The 7813-nt window shown below is 36.7% G+C and overlaps 1 non-coding gene across 1 annotated transcript; it reads right to left on the bottom strand.

Moving 5' to 3' along the window:
- Window positions 1-2036: 2036 nt before the first annotated feature.
- On the bottom strand, window positions 2037-2139 carry LOC114216886 (U6 spliceosomal RNA). Its single transcript, XR_003610861.2, has one exon. It is a non-coding gene; the product is annotated as a U6 spliceosomal RNA (small nuclear RNA).
- Window positions 2140-7813: the final 5674 nt, after the last annotated feature.

The raw sequence follows: 7813 nt of genomic DNA, 5'->3' as shown, positions 1-7813 counted from the left end.
TTATATTTAGTTATGTTTTTTCTCATTTAGATACATTATTTTAGTGAATTAACTTTGTTGATGAATTTTCTTAAATTGTGCTATCCTTGAATTTTGAGATTAAACCATTGGTCATGAGGCATTAAAATGAAATATTGGTTGTGGTTTGCTGATACTATGTTTGAATTTCGCTTCTGTGTTTATAAGTGTGATTAATATATGTTTTTGCTTCCTTGTGCTTTTCTGTCTTGGGGACCACAGATATTACTAAGCTCAGAAAATGAGAAATTGTCTATTTTCTGTTCTATATATTGGAACAGATTTTTTTGCAGTTGAAATTAGCTTTTTAAAAAAAAGTTTAGTAGGTCTGATGCCTTTGTGCTTCTAAAAATTTAACTACCCCTTCTTTGGTTTTGTGATTTTCTTCATGATGGGCCACTTTGCTGGTTTATATTTCCCTAGAATTTTTTTTCATGTTATCTAGGTTTTCATATTTATTTCTATTATGTTGATCACTGTGTTTTATTATTTTTACCTTTATTTAATGTTTTTTCCAGCTTTATTGAGGTATTATGATGAATAAAATTGTGTATATTTAAAGTATACAATGTGATGATTTGATATATGTATATATTATGAATGATTACCATAATCAAGTTAATTAACATATCCTTCACCTTATATAGTTACCTTTTTTCTGCATGTGCGTAGTGAGAGTGCTTAGGTTCTCTTCTCAGCAAATTTCAAGTCTACTACACAGTATGATTAAGTATAGTCACAATGTTGTACATTAGGTCCCAATAACTTATTCATCTTGTATTTTCTGTTTTGTTTCAAGTTTTTATTTAAATTTCAGTTGATTAACATATACTGTAATAGTAGTTTCAGGAGTAGAATTTAGTGATTCATCACTTACGTAGGCCACCCAGTGCTCATCACAGTTATGTGCCCTCCTTAATACCCATCACCTATTCAACCCATCCCCCTGCCCCCCTCCCCCCCAGCAACCCTCAGTTTGTTTTCTATAGTTAAGAGTCTGTTTTATGGTTTGCCTTTCTCCACCCCCCACTGTGTTCATCTGTTTCATTTCTTAAATTCCACACATGAGTGAGATCATATGGTGTTTGTCTTTCTCTGACTGATTTCGCTTAGCATAATAGTCTCTAGCCCCATCCATGTTGTTGGAAATGGCAAGATTTCATTCTTTCTGATGGCTGAGTATTATTCCATTGTATATATAAATACCACCTCTTCTTCATCCATTCATCAGTCGATGGACCTTGGGTCCATATTTTGGCTATTGTGGATAATGCTGCTATAAACAATGGGGTGCATGTGTCCCTTTGAATCAGTATTTTTGTATCCTTTGGGTAAATACCTAGTAGTACAATCGCTGGATCATAGGGTAGTTCTATTTTTAACTTTCTGAGGAAGCTCCATACTGTTTTCCAGAGTGGCTGCACCAGTTTGCCTTTCCACCAATAGCGCAAGAGGGTTCCCCTTTCTCTGCATCCTCGCCAACATCTGTTGTTTCCTGTGTTGTTAATTTTTGCCATTCTGACAAGTGTGAGGTGATATCTCATGTAGTTTTGATTTGCATTTCCCTGATGATGAGTGATGTTGAGCATCTTTTCATGTATCTCTTAGCCATCTGGATGTCTTCTTTGGAAAAATGTCTAATGTCTTCTGCCCATTTCTTAACTGGATTATTTATTTTTTAGGTGTTGAGTTTGATAAGTTCTGTACAGATTTTGGATACTAACTGTTTTTCAGATATGTCATTTGCAAATATCTTCTCCTATTCCATAGGTTGCCTCTTAGTTTTGCTGATTGTTTCCTTCACTGTGCAGAAGCTTTTTATCTTGATGAAGTCCCAATGGTTCATTTTTGCTTTTGTTTCCCTGGTCTCCAGAGATGTGTCTAGTAAGAAGTTGCTACTGCCGAGGTAAAAAATATTGCTGCCTGTGTTCTCCTTTATAATTTTGATGGTTTCCTGTTTCACATTTATGTCTTTCATCCATTTTGAATGTATTTTTCTGTATGGTGTAAGAAAGTGGAACAATATAGAATGCTTCATGAATTTGCATGTTGTTCTTGCACAGGGGCCATGCTAATCTCCTCTGTATCATTCCAATTTTAATGTGCTGCTGAAGTGAGCATGAGAACTTACACACCTTATAACTGAAAGTTTGACCCTTTCTTTGATCAGCATCTCCCATTCTCCCCACTCTCTAGACTGTGGTGACCACCATTCTACTGTTTCTATGAGTTTGACTTTTGTTTTGTTTAGATTCCGTATATGAGTGAGTACATACAGTATTTGTCTTTCTGTATCTACCTTATTTCATTTAGCATAAGTACTCCAGGTTCATCCATATTATCACAACTGGTAGGATTTCCTTCTTTTTATGGCTGAATAATATTCCATTATATATACGCACACCACATTTTCTTTAACCATTCATCCATCGGTGAACATTTAGGTGTTTCCATATCTTGGCTATTGTGAGTAGTGTTGCAATGAACATGGGTGTGCAAAAATCTCTTCAGAATAATACTGACTCAGTTTCTGTTGGATTTATACCCAGAAGAGGGATTGCTGGGTCATATGTATGGTTTTTAATCTTAAGTCATGGGTTACTTAATAATTAGTTACTCATTTTTCGTTGTTGATGTTATTTATTCACATCTTCATTCTCTTTTTCCCCCCCACGTTTTTATTTAAATTCAAGTTAGTTAACATATAGTGTAGTATTAGTGTCAGGGGTAGAATTTAGTGATTCATTAGTGGCATATAACACCCAGTGCTCATCACAGATGCCCTCCTTAATGCCCAACACCCATTTACCCCATCCCCCCATCCACCTCCCCTCCAGCTACCCTCAGTTTGTTCCCTATAGTTAAGAGTCCTTTATGGTTTGCCTCCCTCTCTCTTTTTATCTTATTTTATTTTTCCTTCCCTTCCCCTATGTTCATCTGTTTTGTTTCTTAAATTCCACATATGAGTGAAATCATATGGTATTTGTCTTTCTCGGACTGACTGATTTCACTTAGCATAATACACTCTAGTTTCATTCATGTTATTGCAAATGACAAGATTTCATTCTCTTTGATGGCTGAGTAATATTCTATTGCATATATACACCACATCTTCTTTATCCATTCATCAATTGATGAACACTTGGGCTCTTTCCATATTTTGGCTATTGTGCATTGTGTTGCTATAAACATTGGGGTGTCTGTGCCCCTTCAAATCACTATGTTTGTACCCTTTGGATAAATGCCTAGTAGTGCAATTGCTGGGTTGTAGGGTAGTACTTTTTTTTAACTTTTTGAGGAATCGCCATACTGTTTTCCAGATTGGCTGCACTAGTTTGCATTCTCACCAACAGTGCAAAAGGATTACCCACTTTGGGGAGATGGAAGGGTAGTAGGGAAACTATTAAAGTTTTTTCTACTGATCAAAACTTCTCCTAAATATATTGACTCTGAATAAAAATTATCCCTATTCCTCTGAACCTAGATGTTTGAAATTATAAAGACAAAATTTGATTATTTTTAGGTTCCCTTCTTTACATTTCTGTTGAGTCATAAAAAATGGCCATCTGACTGAATAAGTTACAAAGGGTAGAAAGAAATATCCAGAATGAGGGGAATTTTGTTTAATTCTACTTAAATATCATCTCTTTCCTGATGCTGATTGCACTCTGTTTCTTTCTCATGACCTGCTCTCTCCCCTTCACTCTTTCTTCCTGCTACAACCCACAAAATCAGGCACTTTGAAGAATAAAAAAACTTTATGACCTTTATCGAGATGAAGGAGATTCACCACACAGATCACTGAGCAGAAGAAATTGTAAAATGGAACTTTTAATATTTTAAAGCCATTTGGAATACGGTTCACATGAATGATTCTGTACAACGTACAAATCAGTACCCTGGAGAATTTGCACTGACAGCCATGGGGGGAAGACATGTGGGAATAACTATTAATTGCATATTTAATTGACCTTATAGGAAAATGAATCTCGTATTTTGTACTGAGTATAATTACATAAAAATTTGAAAATAATATTATCAAAAAAGTTACTCAGGCTATTTTATGGTATTATTAGAATCATATATAGTGTTTGTACTCTGCATTCTTTTGATAGTACTGAGACAATCACCATCCTGCTTTATAGCAGAGGGGTAGAAAGGAGTTAGGAGATAAATTAAAGCATACATTTTCCTAGCATTTTTAGTAATTTATGATAAATAACTTTATAAAAGTCTCTCTGAAAAGTTTTCAGATATCATTTTGAAAATATCAGATTTATAGTTAATACAGCTAACATGTATAATTTTAAGGTGGCTGTTTGCTTTTCCAACCAATTGGATATTAAGGTAATTTACAACTAAGTAAAATCAGTATTTTTCCCACATATGTTTTTACATTGGATAGAGCTAAAGAGATTGTTGTTTTAAAGAATGAATATGGCTATTTTTCTCAAGGGCATTTGTCCTAAGATGACATCTTTTATTTTTTTTTCAGATGTAGAATTTGATGATTCATCACTTACACATAACACCCAGTGCTTATCATAACTAGTGCCCTCCTTAACAACCATCATCCACTAAGAAGAAGATGTGATATGTATACACACACACACACACACACACACACACACACACACACACACACAATGGAATACTATTCAGCCATCAAAAAATGAAATCTTGCTATTTGCAATGACATGGATGGAACTAGAGGGTATTAATGCTAAAAGAAAGAAGTCAGTCAGAGAAAGACAATTATCATATGATCTCACTCATATGTGGAACTTAAGAAACAAAACAGAGGATCATAAAGGAAGGAGGGAAAAATAAAACAAGAAATCAGAGAGGGAGACAAACCATAAGAGACTCTTAATCATAGGAAGCACACTGAAGGTTGCTGGAGGGGAGAGGGGTAGGGGGATGGGCTTACTGGTCGTTGAACATTAAGGAGGGCTCATGATGTAATGAGCACTGGGTATTATATGCAACTGATGAATCACTGAACTCTACCTCTGAAACTAATAATACATTATATGTTAATTAATTGAATTTAAATTTAAATGTGAAAAAAATTAAAAGAGGACATCTTTTAGTTAACATATTTAGAAAAAGACATTGGCTCATATAAAAATAGTACCCAGGTAAGGTCCTGTGTATAAGGGAAAATAGATAATTTTAGCAGTTAAAAGGTAAGAAATGATCACTATTTAATATGAGAGAAAGCAAAGGTATTTTCTCAGACCTACGATATAGACCAGGCAGTTAAGTGCCATGATAGGCAATGATTTTGGGTGAAAATAGAGAGCTGTAAGGACACATAGCAACTGTGACCTACACTTCCATTTAGAATTACATGGGTTGCAGTGATGTCCCTCAGAATATAAACCATGAAATATTTGGCATTGTTTAATGCCACATCCCATCTGCTGCCATCTTAGGCTGCGTTAAAAAAAAAAAAAGATAGTAGGAAGGGAAAAATGAAGGGGGGGAATTGGAGGGGGAGATGAGCCATGAGAGACTATGGACTCTGAGAAACAAACTGAGGGTTCTAGAGGGGAGGGGGGTGGGGGGATGGGTTAGCCCGGTGATGGGTATTAAGGAGGGCATGTACTGCGTGGAGCACTGGGTGTTATACGCAAACAATGAATCATGGATCACTACATCAAAAACTAATGATGTAATGTATGGTGATTAACATAACATAATAAAATAAAATTAATAAAAAAAGAAATAGTGTCTAGTTCACAGAAGGGGAGAGTTCTGTATTGATCAGAAACTACTTTTCTGAATTCATCCTAGGTGTAGCTCAAGGGAGGTAACCCAGAGCAACCATGTAAGGCATGGAAACACTGTTCTTTTGATTTTTCAGCCAAGAGTGTAGATTTCAGGGGACATCAGTTGTATTCTTTCCAAAATCTTAGAGCTCTTAGGGTGAAAAGAGTTTGATTTAGTTTGTTCTGTTTGAGCAGAAAATAATAAAGAGATTCACTTACTAGATGCATGGCCCGGTGCCACAATAAATCTTCATAACTATAATACAGACTCTGAAGTAACATGGTAGATGATCAAGGCTCAATTTGCCTGTGGATTTTTGGCTGACATTTATGGGCAATTGTTAAAGTCCTCAGATACTGGAAATGCATGATTGTGTAAAGCAGGATGCATAAAGCCCATCTTTACATACTGGGAAGAACAGTGATCCCACTGATGTAGGGAAACATAAAGACAGAAGTTCCTCTTTGCAATGCAGAGTCAGAGCAGGGAGAGGACAAATGGCTAGTCAGGCCTTACTTAGTAGCACCACACGGAAGAGCTTGCCGGCTAGTATCTTACAAGCTTCATTCATTTAGCATCAACAAGAAGGAAGGCACTGAACATCAAGCAGGACCATAGTGGACTAGAAACTAAGAGTATAAAGTCAAAGAAGAAATAGTTACTGCCTCTAAACCATCCTACTAATGAGATGTAAAATGTGAGGCTGTGTTTATATGTATGTGCATGTCTGAGCATGAGTTCTGAAGGTGGTCTTTATATTCTGAGAATAATATGTATTAGGTTAATTTTGTTTCTTAACACCCATGTTTAATTGAGTAAAGTCAGAAACGAAAACACTTGATTTTTACATAGACTTTAAATTCCACTTTAAAATCTTATTATTTTATTATTTGTTATCTCAAATATGTATCACTTTTGTTTTTATTTAAAAAAAATTTTTAAAGATGTTATTTATTTGATAGAGAGAGAGAAAGCACAAGAGAGCACAAGCAGAGGGAGAGGCAGAGAGAGAGAGAGAGAGAGAGAGGGAGAAGCAGGCTCCTCGCTGAGCAGGGAGACCGACTAACGCGGGGCTCAACCCCAGGACACCAAGATCATGACCTGAGCTGAAGGCAGACACTTAACCGACCGAGCCACCCAGGCACCCAAGTGATACATCTTTATCTTCTGTCCCCCAGCTCCCTCCTTCAAAAGCAGAGATACAAAGGGGTATAATGGAGACAAAAGAAGCATATGTATATATACGGACTGCTGGGGGAGATGTTACGGTGGCCAGGGTGCACGGGGTGCAATTCTGGGGCCAGCAGTGGGTGATGCGTTTCTCTGTGTTTGCATTTAGCTGATGTGGAGTGGAGTGCGCAGGTCTTGCGTGCCTTTGCGCCCCCACATGTTTATGTGAGTGGCATTGGGGTCCCCACTTTGCCCTCACCCCACAAGCCTACTGTGTACATATGGAAGAGGAGGAGGTACTAATCCTATACCTCCCGCACCTCTGCCATGCACCTGCCCTGCACAGTTGCCCACAGCGTGTCCCCTGAAAACAAGCAGTGGCCTTTCTCCTTTGTCTACACCCCCCTTTTTCATGTGATTGCTGTACAGTGTTGTTTTTTTTTTTTAATTCACAAATTCTTGTTTCTCTCCCCTCCAGCCTTCAACTCATGTTCCATAATTTATTTGTCTGGCTTCTTGGAGGTACCTTTGTAGGTTTGTTCTTGGATATTTTTATAGATGTCTTTCTGAAAATGGTTATTTCATATGATTTTTCATGAAATTTGTTCTAATAAACCATTCTTCTGTCACATGGCAACATTAAAAAAACCATAGAGTAGCACTGTGTTTAGGACTTGTTAAAAGAAATTTTTACACCCCAGGACCTCCTTCTTTCACTTTCTTAACAGCAAAGGACTTAAGGATGTTTTTCCTTAGGGTGAGGAGCATATTAAGGGATTGAAAGCTAATGCCATCTGAGCTGACATCCTTAATTATACTTCAGGCTCATAATTTTGATATTTATGCTAGA

The sequence above is a fragment of the Eumetopias jubatus genome, unplaced genomic scaffold (genome assembly GCF_037043125.1).
Source record: "Eumetopias jubatus isolate StellerSeaLion01/CBP00866 unplaced genomic scaffold, mEumJub1_p1.0 scaffold_11, whole genome shotgun sequence".
NCBI classification, from domain to species: domain Eukaryota; kingdom Metazoa; phylum Chordata; class Mammalia; order Carnivora; family Otariidae; genus Eumetopias; species Eumetopias jubatus.
This window is presented reverse-complemented; position numbering and strand designations above follow the sequence as displayed.